Source organism: Saccopteryx bilineata, chromosome 3 (assembly GCF_036850765.1).
Source record: "Saccopteryx bilineata isolate mSacBil1 chromosome 3, mSacBil1_pri_phased_curated, whole genome shotgun sequence".
NCBI lineage: Eukaryota > Metazoa > Chordata > Mammalia > Chiroptera > Emballonuridae > Saccopteryx > Saccopteryx bilineata.
In genome coordinates, this window is record NC_089492.1 from 191,587,909 (window position 1) to 191,608,362 (window position 20,454).

General features: G+C 38.6%; 1 protein-coding gene and 1 pseudogene across 1 annotated transcript in view; one reads left to right on the forward strand and one right to left on the reverse strand.

Annotated features, from left to right (window-relative positions):
• The window catches only part of BMP6 (bone morphogenetic protein 6), a 265,129-nt gene that overhangs the window by 110,508 nt on the left and 134,167 nt on the right, over window positions 1–20,454 (forward strand).
• On the reverse strand, window positions 3,273–3,416 carry LOC136332795 (U8 small nucleolar RNA; annotated as a pseudogene).

Below are 20,454 nucleotides of genomic sequence, written 5' to 3' on the forward strand. Positions count from 1 at the left end.
TGTTTCAGGTCTTATATTTAGGTGTTTGATCCATTTTGAATTAATTTTAGTACAAGGGGACAAACTGTAGTCAAATTTCATTCTTTTGCATGTGGCTTTCCAGTTTTCCCAGCACCATTTGTTGAAGAGGCTTTCTTTTTTCCATTGTGTGTTGTTGGTCCCTTTATCAAAAATTATTTGACCATATATATGTGGTTTTATTTCTGGACTTTCTATTCTCTTCCATTTGTCTGAATATCTATTTTTCTGCCAATACCATGCTATTTTGATTGTCATGGCCGATAATATAGTTTGAAGTCAGGTATTGTAATGCTCCCAGCTTCATTCTTTTTCTTTAGAATTGCTTTGGCTATTCGGGGTTTTTATAGTTTCATATAAATTTGATGATTTTTTGTTCCATTTCTTTAAAAAATGTCATTGGAATTTTGATAGGAATTGCATTAAATGTGTATATTGCTTTGGGTAATATAGCCATCTTCATTATATCTATTCTTCCTATCCAAGAACAAGGAATATTCTTCCATCTCATTGTATCTTTTTTGATTTCCCTTAACAATAGTTTGTAGTTTTCATTATATAAGTCCTTTACATTCTTTGTTATGTTTATTCTTAGGTATTTTTGTTGTTGTTGTTGCAATCGTGAAGGGGATTTTTTTTTTTTGAGTTCATTCTCAGTTGTTTCATTGTTGGCATATAGAAAGGCTATGGACTTTTGTATGTTAATTTTGTATCCTGTGACCTTACTGTATTGGCTTATTGTTTCTAGTAGTCCTTTTGTAGATTCTTTGGGGTTTTCAATGTTTAGAATCATATCATCTGCAAAAAGTGATACCTTTACTTCTTTTCTGATATGGATGCCTTTTATTTCTTTGTCTTGTCTGATTGCACTGGCTAGAACCTCTAGTACCACATTAAATAAGAGTAGAGAGAGTGGACAACCCTGTCTTGTCCCTGATTTAAGGGGGAAAGCCTTCAGTTTAGTGCCATTTAATATGATGTTAGCTGATGGTTTATCATATATGGCTTTTATCAAGTTGAGATATTTTCTTTCTATACCCATTTTGTTGAGAGTCTTAAACATAAAATTGTGTTGTATTTTATCGAATGCCTTTTCTGCATCTATTGATAAGATCATGGGGTTTTTGTTCTTTGTTTTGTTGATATGCTATATTACGTTAACCGTTTTACATATGTTGAACCATCCCTTAGATTCTGGGATGAATCCCACTTGATCATGATGTATTATTTTTTTAATATGTTATTGTATTCGATTTGCTAGTATTTTGTTTAGTATTTTAGCATCTGTATTCATTAGAGATATTGGTCTGTAGTTTTCTTTTTTTGTGCAGTCCTTGCTCAGTTTTAGTACGAGGTTTGGTATTATGTTGGTCTCATAAAATGTGTTTGGAAGTATTGCTTCTTCTTCAATTTTTTGGAAGACTTTGAGTAGAATAGGAACCAAGTCTTCTTGGAATGTTTGATAGAATTAGCTAGGATAACTGTCTGGGCCTGGACTTTTATTTTTGGGGAGGTTTTTAATAGTTTTTTCTATTTCTTCCCTACTAATTGGTCTGTTTAGGCTTTCTGCTTCTTCTTGACTCAGTCAAGGAAGGAAGTATTGTTCTAGGAATTTATCCATTTCTCCTAGATTGTTGAATTTAGTGGCATAAAGTTTTTCATAGTATTCTACAATAATTCTTTGTATATCTATGATGACTGTGGTGATTTCTCCTCTTTAATTTTGGATTTTGTTTATAGGAGTTCTTTCTCTTTTTTCCTTGGTAAGTCTTGCCAAGGGTTTGTCAATTTTGTTGATCTTTTCAAAGAACGAGCTCCTTGTTCTATTAATTTTTTTCTATAGTTTTCCTGTTCTCTATTTCATTTATTTCTGCTCTGATTTTTATTATTTTCTTTCTTCGGCTGGTTTTGGGTTGTCTTCATTCTTCTTTTTCCAGTTCCTTAAGGTGTGAAATTAAGTGGTTCACTTGGGCTCTCTCTTGTTTGTTCATATATGCCTGAAGTGATATGAACTTCCCTCTTATCACTGCTTTTGCTGCATCCCATAGATTCTGATATGACGTATTGTAATTTTCATTTGTCTGTATACATCTTTTGATTTCTGCGCTTATTTCTTCTATGACCTATTCCTTTTTTAAAAGTATGTTGTTTAGTTTCCACATTTTTGTGGGATTTTTTTCCTCTTTTTTGCAGTTGAATTCTAGTTTCAAGGCTTTAGGATCAGAAAATATGCTTGGTACAACTTTGATTTTTTTGAATTTGCTGATGTTGTTTTTGTGGCCAACATATGGTCAATTCTTGAGAATGATCCATGTACACTGGAGAAAAATGTATACTCTGTCACTTTGTGATGAAGTGTCTTGTAGTTGTCTATCATATACAGGTGCTCTAGTGTTTTGTTTAAGGCCAATATATCTTTATTGAGTCTCTGTTTGGATGACCGATCTAGAGCTGTCAGCGGTGTATTGAGGTCTCCAAGTATGATTGTATTTTTGTCAGTTTTTGTTTTAAGGTCTATAAGTAGCTGTCTTATATATTTTGGTGCTCCTTGGTTTGGTGCATATATATTAAGGATTGTTATGTCTTCTTGATTCAGCGTCCCCTTAATCACTATGAAATGAGCATTTTTGTCTTTGAGTACTTTTGCTGTCTTGTAGTCAGCATTATCAGATATGAGTATTGCTACGCCTGCTTTTTATTGGATGTTATTTGCTTGGAGTATTGTTTTCCAGCCTTTCACTTTAAATTTGTTTTTATCCTTGTTGCTTAGATGAGTTTCTTGTAGGCAGCATACAGTTGGATTTTCTTTTTTAATCCATTCTGCTACCCTGTGCCTTTTTATTGGTGAGTTTAATCCATTTACATTTATTGTAATTATTGGTACTTGTGAGTTCCCTATTGCCATTTTATACATTGCTTTCTGTTAGTTTTGTGTCTTGTTTGATTCTTCTCTTTCGTTTTTCTAACATTTTTTTTGTTTGGTTGTATTCCATACATCTTTCCTCTGTTGCTATCATTTTATAAGTCATGTGCTTCTGTGGTAGTTTTTTCAATGGTGCCATTAAGTAATGAAAAGGGTTCCTACCCTGTTCATTGTAGTGCAGTATCTCGTGAGTACTTTTACACTCCATCATCCTTTGCTACTGTTAATCTCCGTCCTCTCCTCCCCCTTTTTTTGTTGTTCTCACAGTTTAAATTTGGTTTTACTGTGTTCTTGGTGGAGCTCTTACTTGTGGTTTTGTTTTGTTCTTTATATCTGCTTGGAAAACCCCCTTTAGTATCCTGGTTTGGGGGTTTTCTTCCTTTTTTTTTTTATCACGAATCATGCGATCTCTAATCATCATATTCTAATCTGTCCTCCGAAAGGAGGAACAGGTAAGGATTATCCTACCTGATGATGCGGTTTTCTGATGATAAATTTCCTCATCTTTTCTGTATCTGTGAATGTTTTTTATTTCTCCTTCATATTTGAAGGATAGCTTTGATGGGCATAGTATTCATGGCTGGAAGTTCCTCTCTTTCAGGACTTTAAATATTGGGGTCCACTCTCTTCTAGCTTGTAGAGTTTCTGCTGAGAAATCTGATGATAATCTAATGGGTATTCCTTTACATGTTGTATTCTTTTCCCCGGCTGCCTTGAGAATTTTTTCTTTGTTGTTGGTTTGTGCCAATTTCATTATTATGTGCCTTGGAGTAGGTTTGTTGGGGTTAAGAAAACTCGGTTTTCTCTTTGCTTCATGAATTTGAGGCTTTAGTTCTTTCCCCAGGCTTGGGAGGTTCTCATCTATTATTTGTTTAAATATGTCCTCCATTCCATTTTCTCTCTCTTCTCCCTCTGATATACCTATTATTCTTATGTTATTCTTCTTGATGGAATCAGACAATTTCTATAGGGCTTTCTCATTTTTTTCAATATTTGAGTCTCTTTCTTCTTCTCTCTGTTATGCCTCAAGTTGCTTGTCTTCTATGTCACTAATCCTACCTTCTATCTGATCCGTTCTATTAGCTAAGCTTATTACCTCTTTTTTCAGCTCATGAGTTGAGTTTTTCATCTCTGTTTGATTTGTTGTTATAGTTTTAATTTCCTTGGTAATATATTCTTCGTGTTCATTGAGTTATTTTCTGAGCTCTCTAAATTGCCTTTCTGTGTTTTCTTGTATATCTCTGAGTATTTTTAGAATTTCAATTTTAAATTCTTTGTCATTTAGCTCCAAGGTTTCCAATATATTAAATTTTATCTTTATAGATTTTTCCTCATCTATCGTTGCTACCTCTCTGTCTTTTGTATCTGTGATATTCGATTTCCTTTTTCTTAATGGCATCTGAGGGTGGTTTTGTTGATAGTATTAATGAGAATTAATAAAGAATAAAAAGAGATGACGTCAGAGTAATTGCGGTGTAAGAAGCAATACCGATAAATCTCCCCCAAAACTCAGCAAGATCTTCAACCAGAAACAGAAAAACCTATCCTTGGAGCCTCCAAATGTTTTGCAATACACCCAAAGGTATGATCGAGCAAAAAATTGGCTAAATATATAACCAAACCCCGAAGGAAATAGGGAGTAAGTAATGCTCCGCCTTCCTCACTAAACTAAACAGGGCGGCTTTCACTGGAAACTGAGAATATAGAAACTAAGGCAGGCAAAGGGGGTGAATAGATCCAGGCCACGGCACAAATGGCCGAACCAGGCTGTGGCACGGTGATCCAAGCCGAGGAAAAACTGTTCCTGTGACAACCCGGGCAATACAGCTAACACTTGCGCCAAACCCAGACAAAGAAAGACAAGCGGGGCAGCCATTTTACCCGATCTCCTGGTCAGCTCGTGCAGATAGTGCGCAAGATATTCCTTCCAAAGCCCAAGGAGGGTGCAGCCATGTTACCCCACAGAGAGGCAGAGTCAGAGGCCTTTGTGTGGGCCGAAAGTCTCTGGGCCGCCCCAGCGCCCTGGGAGAACCGCACACTGGGACGGAGCGAGAACTAATTCCAACGCTGGAACTTTTTCGTACGGGCGGGGATTTCACTCAGAGGGTGAGGCCGCTGGTCTGATATCCTGGTCTGTGCGTGCAGATAGTGAGCGAGTGCCTTGGCAGTGCCTGCCTGTGTTATCCCACAGAGGGGCAGAGTCAGGGGCCTTTGTGTGGGCCAAAAAGCGGAATCCCGGGCTGCCTTAGTGCCCTGAGGAAGCTACACACGGGAAGGTAGCAAGAGCTAAATCCAACAGTGGAACTTTTTAGTTCGGGCGGGGGTTTCACTCAGAGGGCAAGACTTGCGGCCTGACATCCTGGTCTGCGCACACGGAGAGTGGGCAAGAGACTCCTCCCAGTACCTCAGGAGTGGGAGCCCGTGTTATCCCACAGAGGGGCAAGGTCAGGGGCCTTTGTGTGGGCCGAAAGTGGAATCTCAGGCTGCCCTAGCACCTTGACAAAGCCACACACGGGGACGGAGCAAGAGCCAATTCCAACACTGGAACTTTTTGGTGTGGGCGGGGGGTTTCACTCAGAGGACGAGACTTCCGGCCTGACATCCTGGTCTGCGCACGGAGATAGTGAGCAAGAGTTTCCTCCAAGCACCCCGGGAGTGGGTGCCCGCCCGTGTTACCGGACAAAGTTGCAGAGCCAGAGGTCTTTGAGTGGGCGGAAGCCCCGCCTGATTATGCTAGCAGCTCTGACTGACTGAGCTTTATCCAGAGCCCTGCACTGAGTGGGAATAGAGTGGGGAGTTTCCAGCTCTTTGAGCCTCTTACTATCCAGGCAGAGACAGCAGCAACCCCATAGCTGGATTCTCAGGCTACTAATTGAGGAAGGAAAGACTAGGAGAGAGGCTCCAGGAACATGGACTCTCTCACTGTTGGAGCCTATAAATGCTAATGAGCCTCAACTGCCAACGAGACTGAATCACAATACATGACATCGCCATAGAGACTTATCAACTGCAAACCTCTACCTGAGTGTGCCAAAGGGGCAGAACCCGGGATACAGAGTCACTGACCAGGAAGAGGGAGAGAAAAGAAAAAGCAAGAAGATAACCTCTCAAAATCAAGAATAATCCGCAGACTTTATAACCTATCCCATTTTATTATATTTGTTCATTTGTTTCTCTTATCTTCATCCTTCTTTTTTTTTTCTTCCTCCTCCAATTTGGTCCTTTATCTCTCTACCGGTCTTACTCGCTCCTCTCCTTGAACTACACTACCTATAAGTGTTACATCTCCCATTATCTTTTCTTTCCTCTTCCTTTCTCTCTATGAGGGTTGCACTCCAAAACCCTTAACTCTCTCTCTCTCCTCTTCTTTCTTTTTTCTTCTTTTAGTGGTTCCCTCTTTTTTTCTCCCTCTCTTTCTGTCTTTTCTCCCTCTATATTGGTTTCTTCCTTTCTCCTTTACAGCTCCTCTCATTCAAACCTCAATAACGAACAAATTATTTTATCTGGGACTCAAACATATGTTTGTGGCATTTTGGGGGTTTTTTACTTCACCTTTTTATCTCACTAGCAGTGCTCCCATCCCTAGCTCTCCATTTTATCAAGCTCTTGTTCCACTAAATACAATAGTAATTTTTTAATTTCTCCCCCCATTTTCCTGTTTCCCTCTTATTCCTCTCATCATAACTCTTGGTCAACCAACACCTAAATGCAAATCATTTTATACTTGATCCAAATTTTTTCATTATTTTCTTTTTGTGGGTCCATACCCCCCTTTTTATTTTTTATTTTATTTTTTTTTATTATTTTTTTTCTTGCCCCTTTATTACTTTTCCCCAATTCAGGCACTACATTACAGGCATTGTTTGTTCTATTAAATAACAATATAATTCACAGTTCACCACAAGATTTTCTCAAGAAAGAGATGAGAGGAGAGGAGAGGCAAAAAGGAGGGGGGAATAATTTCATTTTTTTAATTTTTATTTTATTTTATTTTTCTTTATTTCATTATTAATTTTTAAAAACCACAACTTTTTTCTATTTTTTATTTTTTTAACTTTTTATTCTTTATTAAATCTCATTAATAATATCAACAAAACCACCCTCAGATGCCATTAAGGAAGAGAAAATCGAATATCATGGATACAAAGAAAGAGAGGTAACACAGATGAGGAAAAATCTATGCAGAAAAATTAAATATATTGGAAACCTTGGAGCTAAATGACAGAGAATTCAAGATAGAAATCCTAAAAATACTCAGAAATATACAAGAAAACACAGAAAGGCAATATAGGGAGCTCAGAAAACAACTCAATGAACACAAAGAATATATTTCCAAGGAAATTGAAACTATAAAAACAAATTAAACAGAGATGAAAAATTCAATTCACGAGCTGAAAAACGAGGTAACAAGCTTAGCTAATAGAACAGGCCAGATAGAAGGTAGAATTAGTGACATAGAAGACAAGCAACTTGAGGCACACAGAGAGAAGAAGAGACTCAAAAATTAAAAAAAATGAGATAGCCCTACAAGAATTATCTGACTCCATCAGAAAGAATAACATAAGAATAATAGGTATATCAGAGGGAGAAGAGAGAGAAAATGGAATGGAGAACATATTCAAACAAATAATAGATGAGAACTTCCCAAGCCTGTGGAAAGAACTAAAGCCTCAAATTCATGAAGCAAACAGAACTTTGAGTTTTCTTAACCCCAAAAAACCTACTCCAAGGCATATCATAATGGAATTGGCACAAACCAATGGCAAAGAGAAAATTCTCAAGGAAGCCAGGGAAAAGAAGAATACAACATATAAAGGAAGGCCCATTAGATTATCATCAGATTTCTCAGCAGAAACTCTACAAGCTAGAAGAGAGGGGACCCCAATATTTAAAGTCCTGAAAGAGAGGAACTTTCAGCCACAAATACTATACCCATCAAAGCTATCCCTCAAATATTAAGGAGAAATAAAAACATTCACAGATACAGAAAAGATGAGGGAATTTATCATCAGAAACCCCCAGTCCAGGAATTACTAAAGGGGGTTCTCCAATCAGATACAAAGAACAAAAAAAATAAAGCCACAAGTAAAAGCTCCAAGAAGAACACAATAAAACCAAATCTAAACTGTGAGAACAACAAAAAGAAAGGGGGGAGAGGATGGAGATTAACAGTAGCAAAGGACGATGGAGTGCAAAAGTACTCACAAAATAGTGCACTACAATGAACAGGGTAGGAAACCTTTTCATTACCTAAAGGTAACCACCATTGAAAAAATTACCACAGAAGTACATGAGGTAAAAAAGATAGCAACAGAGGAAAGATGTATGGAATACAACCAAATAAAAACAAAAGATAGAAAAACAAAAGAGAAGGATCAAACAAGACACAAAACTAACAGAAAGCAATCTATAGAATGGCAATAGGGAACTCACAAGCGTCAATAATTACACTAAATGTAAACTGATTAAACTCACCAATAAAAAGACACAGAGTAGCAGAATGGATTAAAAAAGAAAATCCAACTGTATGCTGCCTAAAGGAAACTCATCTAAGTAACAAGGATAAAAACAAATTCAAAATGAAAGGCTGGAAAACCATACTCCAAGCAAATAACATCCAAAAAAAAGCAGGCGTAGCAATACTCATATCTGATAATGCTGACTACAAGACAACAAAAGTACTCAGAGACAAAAATGGCCATTTCATAATGGCTAAGGGGACACTGAATCAAGAAGACATAACAATTCTTAATATATATGCACCAAACCAAGGAGCACCAAAATATATAAGACAGCTACTTATTGACCTTAAAACAAAAACTGACAAAAATACAATCATACTTGGAGACCTCAATACACCGCTGACGGCTCTAGATCGGTCATCCAAACAGAGAATCAACAAAGATATAGTGGCCTTAAACAATACACCCGAGCACCTGGATATGATAGACATCTATAGGACATTTCATCCCAAAGTGACTGAGTTACATTTTTCTCCAGTGTACATGGATCAAGTTACATTTTTCTCCAGTGTACATGGATCATTCTCAAGAATTGACCATATGTTGGGCCACAAAAACAACATCAGCAAATTCAGAAAAATCAAAGTTGTACCAAGCATATTTTCTGATCATAAAGCCTTGAAACTAGAATTCAACAGCAAAAAGGAGGAAAAAAATTCCACAAAAATTTGGAAACTAAACAACATACTTTTAAATAATGAATGGGTCAAAGAAGAAATAAGTGCAGAGATCAAAAGATATATACAGACTAATGAAAATGACAATACGTCATATCAGAAGCTATGGGATGCAGCAAAAGCAGTGATAAGAGGGAAGTTCATATCACTTCAGGCTTATATGAACAAACCAGAGAGAGCCCAAGTGAACCACTTAACTTCACACCTTAAGGAACTAGAAAAAGAAGAACAAAGACAACCCAAAACCAGCCGAAGAAAGGAGATAATAAAAATCAGAGCAGAAATAAATGAAATAGAGAACAGTAAAACTATAGAAAAAATTAATAGAACAAAGAGGTGGTTCTTTGAAAAGATCAACAAAATTGACAAACCCTTGGCAAGACTTACCAAGGAAAGAAGAGAAAGAATTCCTATAAACAAAATCCAAAATTAAAGAGGAGAAATCACCACGGACACCGTAGATATACAAAGAATTATTGTAGAATACAATGAAAAACTTTATGCCACTAAATTCAACAATCTAGAAGAAATGGATAAATTCCTAGAACAATACAACCTTCCTAGACTGAGTCAAGAAGAAGCAGAAAGCCTGAACAGACCTGTTAGTAGAGAAGAAATAGAAAAAAACAATAAAAACCTCCCCAAAAATAAAAGTCCAGACCCTGATGGCTATACCAGCAAGTTTTATCAAACATTCAAAGACTTGGTTCTTATTCTACTGAAAGTCTTCCAAAAAATTGAAGAAGAAGCAATACTTCCAAACACATTTTATGAGACCAACATAACCCTCATACCAAAACCAGGCAAGGATGGCACACACACAAAAAAACAAACTACAGACCAATATCTAATGAATACAGATGCTAAAATACTAAACAAAATACTAGCAAATTGAATACAACAACATATTAAAAAAATAATACATCATGATCAAGTGGGATTCATCCCAGAATCTCAAAGATGGTTCAACATACGTAAAACGGTTAACATAATACACCATATCAACAAAACAAAGAACAAAAACCACATGATCTTATCAATAGATGCAGAAAAGGCTTTCGATAAAATACAACACAATTTTATGTTTAAGACTCTCAACAAAATGGGTAAAGAAGGAAAATATCTCAACATGATAAAGGCCATATATGATAAACCATCAGCTAACATCATATTAAATGGCACAAAACTGAAGGCTTTCCCCCTTAAATCAGGGACAAGACAGGGTTGTCCACTCTCTCCACTCTTATTTAATGTGGTACTAGAGGTTCTAGCCAGAGCAATCAGACAAGACAAAGAAATAAAAGGCATCCATATCGGAAAAGAAGAAGTAAAGGTATCACTTTTTGCAGATGATATGATCCTATACATTGAAAACCCCAAAGAATCCACAAAAAGACTACTAGAAACAATAAGCCAATACAGTAAGGTTGCAGGATACAAAATTAACATACAGAAGTCAATAGCCTTTCTATATGCCAACAATGAAACAACTGAGAACAAACTCAAAAGAATAATCCCCTTCACAGTTGCAACAACAACAAAAAAATACTTAGGAATAAACATGACAAAGAATGTAAAGGACTTATATAATGAGAACTATAAACCATTGTTAAGAGAAAACAAAAAAGTTATAATGAGATGCAAGAATATTCCTTGTTCTTGGTGAGGAAGAATAAATATAATCAAGATGGCCATATTACCCAAAGCAATATACAAATTTAATGCAATTTTCATCAAAATTCCAATGACATTTTTTAAAGAAATAGAGCAAAAAATCATCAGATTTATATGGAACTATAAAAAACCCCGAATAGCCAAAGCAATCCTAACGTAAAAGAATGAAGCTAGGGGCATTACAATAACTGACTTCAAGCTCCATTATAGGGCCATGAGAATCAAAACAGCATGGTATTGGCAGATAAGTAGACACTCAGACCAATGGAACAGAATAGAAATTCCAGAAATAAAACCACATAAATATAGTCAAATAATTTTTGATAAAGGGGCCAACAACACACAATGGAGAAAAGAAAGCCTCTTCAATAAATGGTGCTGGGAAAACTGGAAAGCCACATGCAAAAGAATGAAACTGGACTACAGTTTGTCCCCCTTTACTAAAATTAACTCCAAATGGATCAAAGATGTAAACATAAGACCTGAAACAATGAAGTACATAGAAGAAGACGTAGGTACTAAACTCATGGACCTGTGTTTTAAAGAGCATTTTAGCCCTGGCCGGTTGGCTCAGCGGTAGAGCGTTGGCCTAGTGTGCGGAGGACCCGGGTTCGATTCCCGGCCAGGGCACATAGGAGAAGCGCCCATTTGCTTCTCCACCCCTCCACCTCGCTTTCCTCTCTGTCTCTCTCTTCCCCTCCCGCAGCCAAGGCTCCATTGGAGCAAAGATGGCCCGGGCGCTGGGCATGGCTCTGTGGCCTCTGCCTCAGGCGCTAGAGTGGCTCTGGTCGCAATATGGCGACGCCCAGGATGGGCAGATCATCGCCCCCTGGGGGGCAGAGCACCGCCCCTGGTGGGCGTGCCGGGTGGATCCCGGTCGGGCACATGCGGGAGTCTGTCTGACTGTCTCTCCCTGTTTCCAGCTTCAGAAAAATAAAAAAAAAAAAAAAAAAAAAGAGCATTTTATGAATTTGACTCCAATGGCAAGAGAAGTGAAGGCAAAAATTAATAAATGGGACTACATCAGACTAAGAAGTTTTTGTTCAGCAAGACAAACTGATAACAAAATAAACAGAAAGCCAACTAAATGGGAAATGATATTTTCAAACAACAGCTCAGATAAGGGCTTAATATCCAAAATATACAAAGAACTCATAAAACTCAACAACAAACAAACAAACAGTGCAAGAAAAAATGGGAAGAGGACATGAACAAACACTTCTCCCAGGAGGAAGTACAAATGGCCAACAGATATATGAAAAGATGCTCATCTTCTTTAGTTATTAGATAAATGCAAATCAAAACTGCAGGAGATACCACCTCACACCTGTTAGATTAGCTAATATTAACAAGACAGGTAATAGCAAATGTTGGAGAGGCTGTGGAGAAAAAGGAACCCTCATCCATTGTTGGTGGGAATGTAAAGTACTACAACCATTATGGAAGAAAATATGGTGGTTCCTCCAAAAACTGAAAATAGAACTACCTTATGACCCAGCAATCCCTCTACTGGGTATATATCCCCAAACTCAGAAACATTGATACATAAAGACACATGCAGACCCATGTTCATTGCAGCATTGTTCACAGTTCCAAGACATGGAAACAACCAAAATGCCCTTCAATAGATCACTGGATAAAGGAGATGTGGCACATATACACTATGGAATGCTACTCAGCCATCATAAATGATGACATTGGATCATTTACAGCAAAATGGTTGGATCTTGATAACATTATATGAAGTGAAATAAGTAAATCAGAAAAAAACAGGAACTGCATTATTCCATACGTAGGTGGGACATAGAAGTGAAACTAAGAGACATTGATAAGAGTTTGCACTAATAGACATTGATAAGAGTGTGGTGGTTACGGGGGAGGGGGGAAAGGGAGAGGGAAAGGGGGAGGGGCACAAAGAAAACTAGATAGAAGATGACAGAGGCAATCTAACTTTGGGTGATGGGTATGCAACATAATTGAAAGACAAGATAACCTGGACTTGTTTGTCTTTGAATATATGTATCCTGATTTATTGATGTCACCCCATTAAAAAAATGAAATTATTAAAAAATTAAATAAATAAAGATTAAAAAGTTAAAAAAATAAAAATAAATCATAAAAAAGAATAAAAAATTTATTATTCCCCCGCCTTTTTTCCCTTTCAGCTCCCCTCCCCTTTTTCTTTAGAAAATCTTGTGGTGAACTGTTAATTATATTGTGGTAAATAGAACAAAAACTACCTATAATGGAGGGCCTGAGTTGGGGAGAAGTGATAAAGGGGCAGAAAAGGGGGTATGGACCCACAAAATGCAAAAAAGGAAAAAATTTGGGTCAAGAATAAAATAATTTGCTTTCAGTGATGGTTGACTAAGAGATATGATGAGAGGAATAAGAGAGAATCAGGAAAATGGGTAAAAAATAAAAAAATATTATTATATTTAGTGGAGCAAGAACTAGATAAAATGGAGAGCCAGGGTTGGGAGCACTGCTAATGAGTTAAAAAAGCAAAGTAAAAAAACCCCAAAACACCACAAAGAAAAATTTGAGTCCCAGATTAAATAATTTGTGTGTGATTGAGGATTGAATGAGAGGAAAAGTAAAGGAGAAAAAAGAAACTAATATAGAAGGAGAAAAAAAAAAAGAAAGGTTAAAACACAAAAAGAAGAAAAAAGAATAAAGGGAGAGAGAGAGTCAAAGGTTTTGGTGTGCAACCCTTATAGAGAGAAAGGAAGAAGAAAGAAAAGATAATGGGAAATGTAACACTCATGGTAGTGTAGTTCAAGGAGAGGAGAGAGTAAGACCGGCAGAGAATTAAACAACCAAATTGGTAGAGGAAGAAAATAATCAAGACAAGAAGATAAGAGAAACAAATGAACAAATATAATAAAATGGGATAGGTTATAAAGTCTGTGGATTATTCTTGATTTTGAGAGGTTATCTTCTTGCTTTTTCTTTTCTCTCCCTCTTCCTGGTCGGTGACTCTGTACCCCGGGTTCTGCCCCTGTGGCACGCTTAGGTAGAGGTTTGCAGTTGATAAGTCTCTATGGCGATGTCATATATTGGGCTTCAGTCTCGTTGGCAGTTGAGGCTCATTAGCATTTGCAGGCTCCGCCAATGAGAGAGTCCGTATTCCTGGAGCCTCTCTCCTAGTCTTTCCTTCCTGAATTAGTAGCCTAATGATCCAGCTATGGGGTTGCTGCTGCCTCTGCCTGGATTGTAAGAGGCTCAAAGAGCTGGCAAATCCCCATTCTTTTCCCATTCAGCACAGGGCTCTGGGTAAGGTCCAATCAGTCAGAGCCCCTAGCATAATCAGGCGGGGCTTCGGCCCACACAGAGACCTCTGACTCTGCCCCTCTGTCCTGGAACACAGTTGCCCACTCCTGAGGGAATCTCTCACCCACTATCTGTGCTCACCAACCAGGATATCTGGGCAGCCGCCTCTTACTCCTGGTGAGGCACCCCACCCACACGGAAAAGTTCGAGTTTAGGGAATTTTGCTCCTGCTCCCTCCCCGCACATGCTGCTTTTCAGGGTGCAGGGGCGACCCCAAGACTCTGGTTTCAGCCCACACAAGGGCCTCTGACTCTGCCCCTTTGTCCAGGAATATGGGCGCCCACTCCTGGGGGACTCTTTCATCCACTATCTGTGCTCACCGACCAGGAGATCAGGCCGGCTGCCTCTCACTCCAAGTGAGGCGCCCCGCCCACACAGAAAAGTTCGAGCGTAGGGAATTTTACTCCTGCTCCCTCCCCGCGTGCTGCTTTTTGGGGTGCAGGGGCAACCCCAAGATTCCGGTTTTGGCCCACACAGAGGCCTTTGACTCTGCCCCTCTGTCTGGGAACATGGGCGCCCACTCCCGGGGCTCTAGGAGGAATCTCTCGCCCACTATCTGCGCAGGCCGACCAGGAGATTGGGGTGGATGGCTGTCCCAAGTGCCTTTCTTTGTCTGGATTTGATGCAAGCGTTAGCTTATGTTGACTGGGTTGCCACAAGCACAGTTTTTCCTTGGCTTGGATGTCCGTGCCACAGCCTGGTTCGGACCTTTGTGCCACATTCTGGTTGTATTCACACTCTATGCTCGCCTTAGTTTCTATACTCTCAGTTCCCAGTGAAAGCAGCCTTTATTTAGGTTAGTGAGGAAGGTGGAGTGTTTCTTTCTCCTTATTTCCTTTGGGGTTGATTATATATTTAGTCAATTGTTTGCTCGATCATACCTTTGCGTTTAGTGTGGAACTTCTGGAGGCTCCAAGGATAGATTTTTCTGTCTCTGGTTGAAGATCTTGTTGAATTTTTGGGGAGATTTATCGATATCACTCCTTACGGCACCATTTCTCTGACGTCACCAAGTTCAATATTTTTTATTGTCTGGCAATTGGATATAAATATTACTTAGCAATTTGAGGAAATCATCTTGTATATTACATAAAACATAAGATGCCTTTATTCTAACCTTCCTACTGTATAATGTGCACAGAAACCTCAAATGTGTTCTTCCCAATTTCCTTTTGTGATTGTTGACATTTTTTTGCATTTCACCATTATTTTATGACTCATCTTCTTGTACCTTCTCTTGATTATTTAAATTTATCTTGTTTTTTATTTATTTTTTAAAGGAAATTTGGCAGTTTTAGGGCCAGTTTCTTTAAAAACAAATTGACTATCTTCAAGTAGAGGTTGATGACCTGTGCATATTTGCCTGAGTGTCTGTTCAAACCACGTGATAGTAGGTGCTCAGAGTGTTATCACAAGTGTTATTGCAAAATAAAGCTTTTCTCTGCCAGGATAAATTTTTTAAAATTCATGCATCAACTCAAATATATTTTTTCCAGAGTTTCTTTATTTTTTAAGTGAACACATTTGACAACATTAAATTTTTCTAAGAGAATTCTTTGAACTTTAGATGATAGTATTTGATATGACCATGGGAAAAGATCTAACACAGTACAGAAGGAAGTATAGTAAGTTGATTTTGGAAAAAGAAATGTAAGAAGTAATCTTGTTTAGCTAACCCTATGCATAGAGGAGCAGCTGAGGGGAGGAGGGTCCAGTTGTCCCCACAGCAGTTGCTGCCTCCTGCCTTGGGACTGCTGAGCCAGTTCCTCCTTCCCAAGGCTCCTGAGGGTTCTGAGGAAGTCAAGGATGGTTAGTTGTGTTTATCATGGTCTAAGGTGGATTTTCTAGTCCAGGGAAAGGGAGTCCCTAGACCCATCTTTCACTTACTTAGCAAGGGATAACTAATACCTGACTGGCAGACCAAGAAGAGTAGTCATGGAGATGAAAAAGTTTAGATGAATTCTGGACAAAACATATTTTCCCCCAGACATCTGATTCAGGCAGCAAGCAGAGAACTTTCAGTGTTTAAGATTGTGATGATCCATTTCAGTATTTATAAAAACAATGCTTGTATCCTACCCAGCAATGCTGTAAAGGGAAGGAGATAACAGGTTTATTGAGTTTGGCACTATTCAAATAAATTACATTAAAAAATGCAAGGAATTAACATGCCAATTAATAACTATATATAGCTGAAAGAGTGACAGTTTATTTGCTAGTTTTTCTTCATTTCTTTTCATGTGTCATGACTTTGCCTGTTTATTTGCCTCTTTAGTAAGTGAGAAAAGGGTTCTTCCATGTTTGAGATTTGGAATTGTCAGACACTTAGTGAAAATGGTGTGTTTATTGTGATTTTCAATGAAGATTGTCTTTTCAAGAGGCAGTGAAGTGGGAAGATTAGCTGACACATGGGAGCAGGAGCATCTTTGGTTTCCCACTCCAGTTTTATCTTTGACTATTGGAAGGACAGATGGAGGTGTGCGACATGATGATCTGCTTAAGTCCATACTTTGTCTGCTGCTGGAAGAAGCATGAGGAGCAGCTTGGTATTTTGTTGTGTCTTGCAGACCTCTATTGCCTCAAAAAAGTCTGTTTATGGAGAGGGAGGATGTGGCTGAAGAAACACTTGTACATAAAACAGCTGTTAAGCAAATATCCACACTGAGATCAAGAGAACATGAAGAAATATGTCCTTCCAAGGACCCTCTTGCCAACTTGGAGCCTCCTTCAGAAAGTAAATATAGCCAAGCTACAAGTTCTGGTAACTTAGTTACTGAAAAATAAATTGAGCTAGTTAGACCCTTGAACCTTGATTTAAAAAAAAGATTTCTGAATTCTATTGCAGTGATGCAGAAAGTTCCTTTTGCCCTCTAATTAACTAATGTACCAAAGAGTCCTAAAAATGCATGGAGCAGAAACCCAGGCTTCCCAGGAGAGAGAGAGCAGGGCCATGTGTGTACAGTTCTTTAAACTCAAGTTAAGTTTCTTTGACTTCCTGATGCTTCTCTGAATGCTCCTTTCTTTGTGGCTTGGTGTGGTCTCCACACCAATTGTGTTCAATGGCTGCCAGGCAAACTGAACTTTTCCTCAGGATAGCATACCAGGGCACACCTTGTCTCTTTCCTACTAGGAAATGTTTGATTGCATTTGGTGTCTACTACACAGTTGGAGTATTATTTCTAAAAAAGGAGGTCCCTTTAAAATTTGATGCTCATACTTAGACAGTTCTAGTCATGTGCTACAGATGTTTTACAGCTTATTTCCAAACAGCTGCTTTTCCCTTCTTTAGTCTGTTTTTTCTTTCTCTCTCTCTTTCTTTTTAAAATAAAATCCCTCTGGAAGCCTTCCAGCTCACATCCTTGGCAATGCTTCCTTAGTGAAAGCCCTCACATTCTATGTCATGCTCCCAACTAGCACCTGTTGCTATAGGCAGGCCATCAATTTAGCAGGTTGCTGGCTGTTCTGTGAGTTAGGAGTAATTTTGTGTAAGGGCATCAAAATTCTGTAGATTTAATCAGCTAGAAAAGACAGCCCCTAGAGATGAGAAAGCCCTACCCAGACTTTTATGAGACAATCCAGAAAGTAGAAGAAAAAGCAGTGGTTTATAATTTATAATGCTCACTAGGTCAGGGATTGAAGGGAAAGATTTTCCTGAGGGTCCTCCAATTTGATAGTCTACCTCACTTCAAACTTCACCAGCAGCCAACTGTTAATCATGCCTGACCTTTCAAGGTAGGAAGAGCAGGAATCATTAAGAAAGATCCACAAATAATCTCTAAATGTGTCATGCTTTTCACACCCTTTACCGTGCTCCTCCCCCCCTAGAGTTGCCATATGGACCTTTTGTCTCCTTTCCACTAAGCCTCTGGTAAAGACACTGGGTAAAAGCAGAAGCCCAGTGGAAGTGGGCAGCATTGGGGAGGAAACAGAAGTAAGGAGTTTGGTAAATCAGTCCTTGAATAGCTAAGTGTGGATCAGCTCTTAGAAAAAGGAGAAAATGTTTGTCTTTTTGCCAGTTGTACGTATGCAAATATACCATCTGCACTGAAAAATGTACAAGATTTTTCTGAAAGAGCTGAAGTGAGTTAATGTCTGAAACAGAGTCACACCTCTAAAACAGTTATCAAGTATTTAGGGATGAGGTGCTGCAGAGCCAAGAGTGCAAATAATCCATGAAGGCGTGTTTGGCCCGCTCTCAAAAATCTTAGACACTTGCAACACGGCCCTTGGCTCGGCCTTTGGATTTTTCCCATTCATGCACTTTTTTGACAGATGAATTGTTGCAGACTGCAAGGGAGCTCAGAGAAGAATCTGTTAGACTCCTCACTCAGGGCAGGGATCCATTTGCTTGCAACCCTGTTAGCAAACCAGCGGGCCATTTACTTTGCCTGGTGAACTGCGGAGTTGCTTTCTCTCAGCCATGGTTGCTCCATCTCAAAGGGTCAAGGCTTCATTGGGCTCTGACATATTTGTATGTTAGTTTGGAATGAAGACTGTCCGTTTAGCACATAGTAGATACTGGTAGAACTTTTCTGGAATTCGTATTTCTTAACTCCTATGGAATGTTTATTACTTTCATTATAGTAATAACAAGATTTCTTACCTAGAATCCTATAAATCCCTTGAACTTGGCATTAGCCTTCTAGCGGTCTCGTTCCTTTTTATTGATTGGTAGGCCCACATTTATATTTGGCATGACTTGTTCACCTTTTGGATTATTGACTATTGTCAAATGATTTTTAAAAAAAATCAAAAGTCATTTTGATAAAATTATATCAGGCTGTCGTGCCTGTTTCAAGTATAGCTTCATACCACATGTGATGAATGTGACCTGTTGGAACTAATGAAAAGTGATGATCAATGTTTAGTCTCAAGAATGGTTCAGCTCTTTTATTTGGGGCAGTGCTCACACAAGTCTGGAGTGTATTTCTTGAATCAGTGGAATAAGATGGAGTCCTTAGCAATATTTTGACAGAGCTTAGTCAATTGAATTTGAACCTCCAAGTATTCTTGGGCAGAGCTCAGTAGCAATTATTTGAGAGCACCAGAGAAAGAAGAGGCATCATTTATATTCTATATGGAAAGAACTGGAGGTCATACACCAGTCTTTTCAGCTAGACTCCATGTCTACTGTGAGTAACGTCACCTTCGTAGAAAAAAACACAGGTGTCTACTCTTGTATACTGCACAAAATGGGGAAATGATTAGTCTTGTGCCCCAAATACCATCTTCCATGTATATGCTAAACAACTGTTTGCCCTTTTACACACGTTTAAGCCAACAATTAAATATTTTTTTATAAATTTACATAGTTTTAAAAGTGTAATCTTCCATAAATTGTTGCACTGTATATGTGCTTTAAATAATTTTTATCAAAATGTTAAAGTTATGGATCTTTCTATTTGGGAAATGTCCATATTATGTATAAGATGAACGGTGGCAGAATCAGTCCTCAGTATAAAACAAATAAAGCATCAGGAATGATTGTAGTGTTTCATTGTTTTAAATAAACATGTTAACACATATCTCCAAATAGCCATCTGAGATCTGAATTGAAACTCTGAAATATATAGATCAGAAGGACAGGGGCCTCACAGTGAATTTGTCACCTGGTAGAAATAAGCACCCCCTCCCCCAGACCTTATTATATCAAATTTGTTTTCAAAATAAGTTTCCTGTGCTTTACTTTCCAGGGCTTTCCCTCAAGAATGCAATCTAGAATTACTACTGCTTTTATTTGGTACCCTGAAGCTTTTACACACCTGTCATTGCACTTGATTGAGTTTCAGGAGGGAGAGCAGTAAGGGAAGGTGGGAGAGGAGAGCTGGCATAATCTCAGGCCAATCAGTTTTAGGAAAGAATTCACGTGGAAACTGAGGTTCTGGGAATATAATCTACTTTAAAACACCATGCATGCTCATGCCCTCTCCAGAAAAACTTTTGTCACTCCCCAGAGGTTTGTGGACCCCAATTGGGGGAGTACTGATTTTTTTTTTTAATTTTTTTTTTATTTATTCTTTTTTTTTTTAGAGAGGAGAGGGAGAGACAGAGAGAGAGAGAGAGAGAGAGAGAGAGAGAGAGAGGAGAGGAGAGACAGAGAGAGAGAAGGGGGGGGGAGGAGCTGGAAGCATCAACTCCCATATGTGCCCCGACCAGGCAAGCCCAGGGTTTCGAACCGGCGACCTCAGCATTTCCAGGTCAACGCTTTATCCACTGCACCACCACAGGTCAGGCAGTACTGATTTTGAGTGCAGGACTCTTAGCAGGCACACTGTAAAAGGAAAGGTCAAGGAAAAATGTCTCCAAA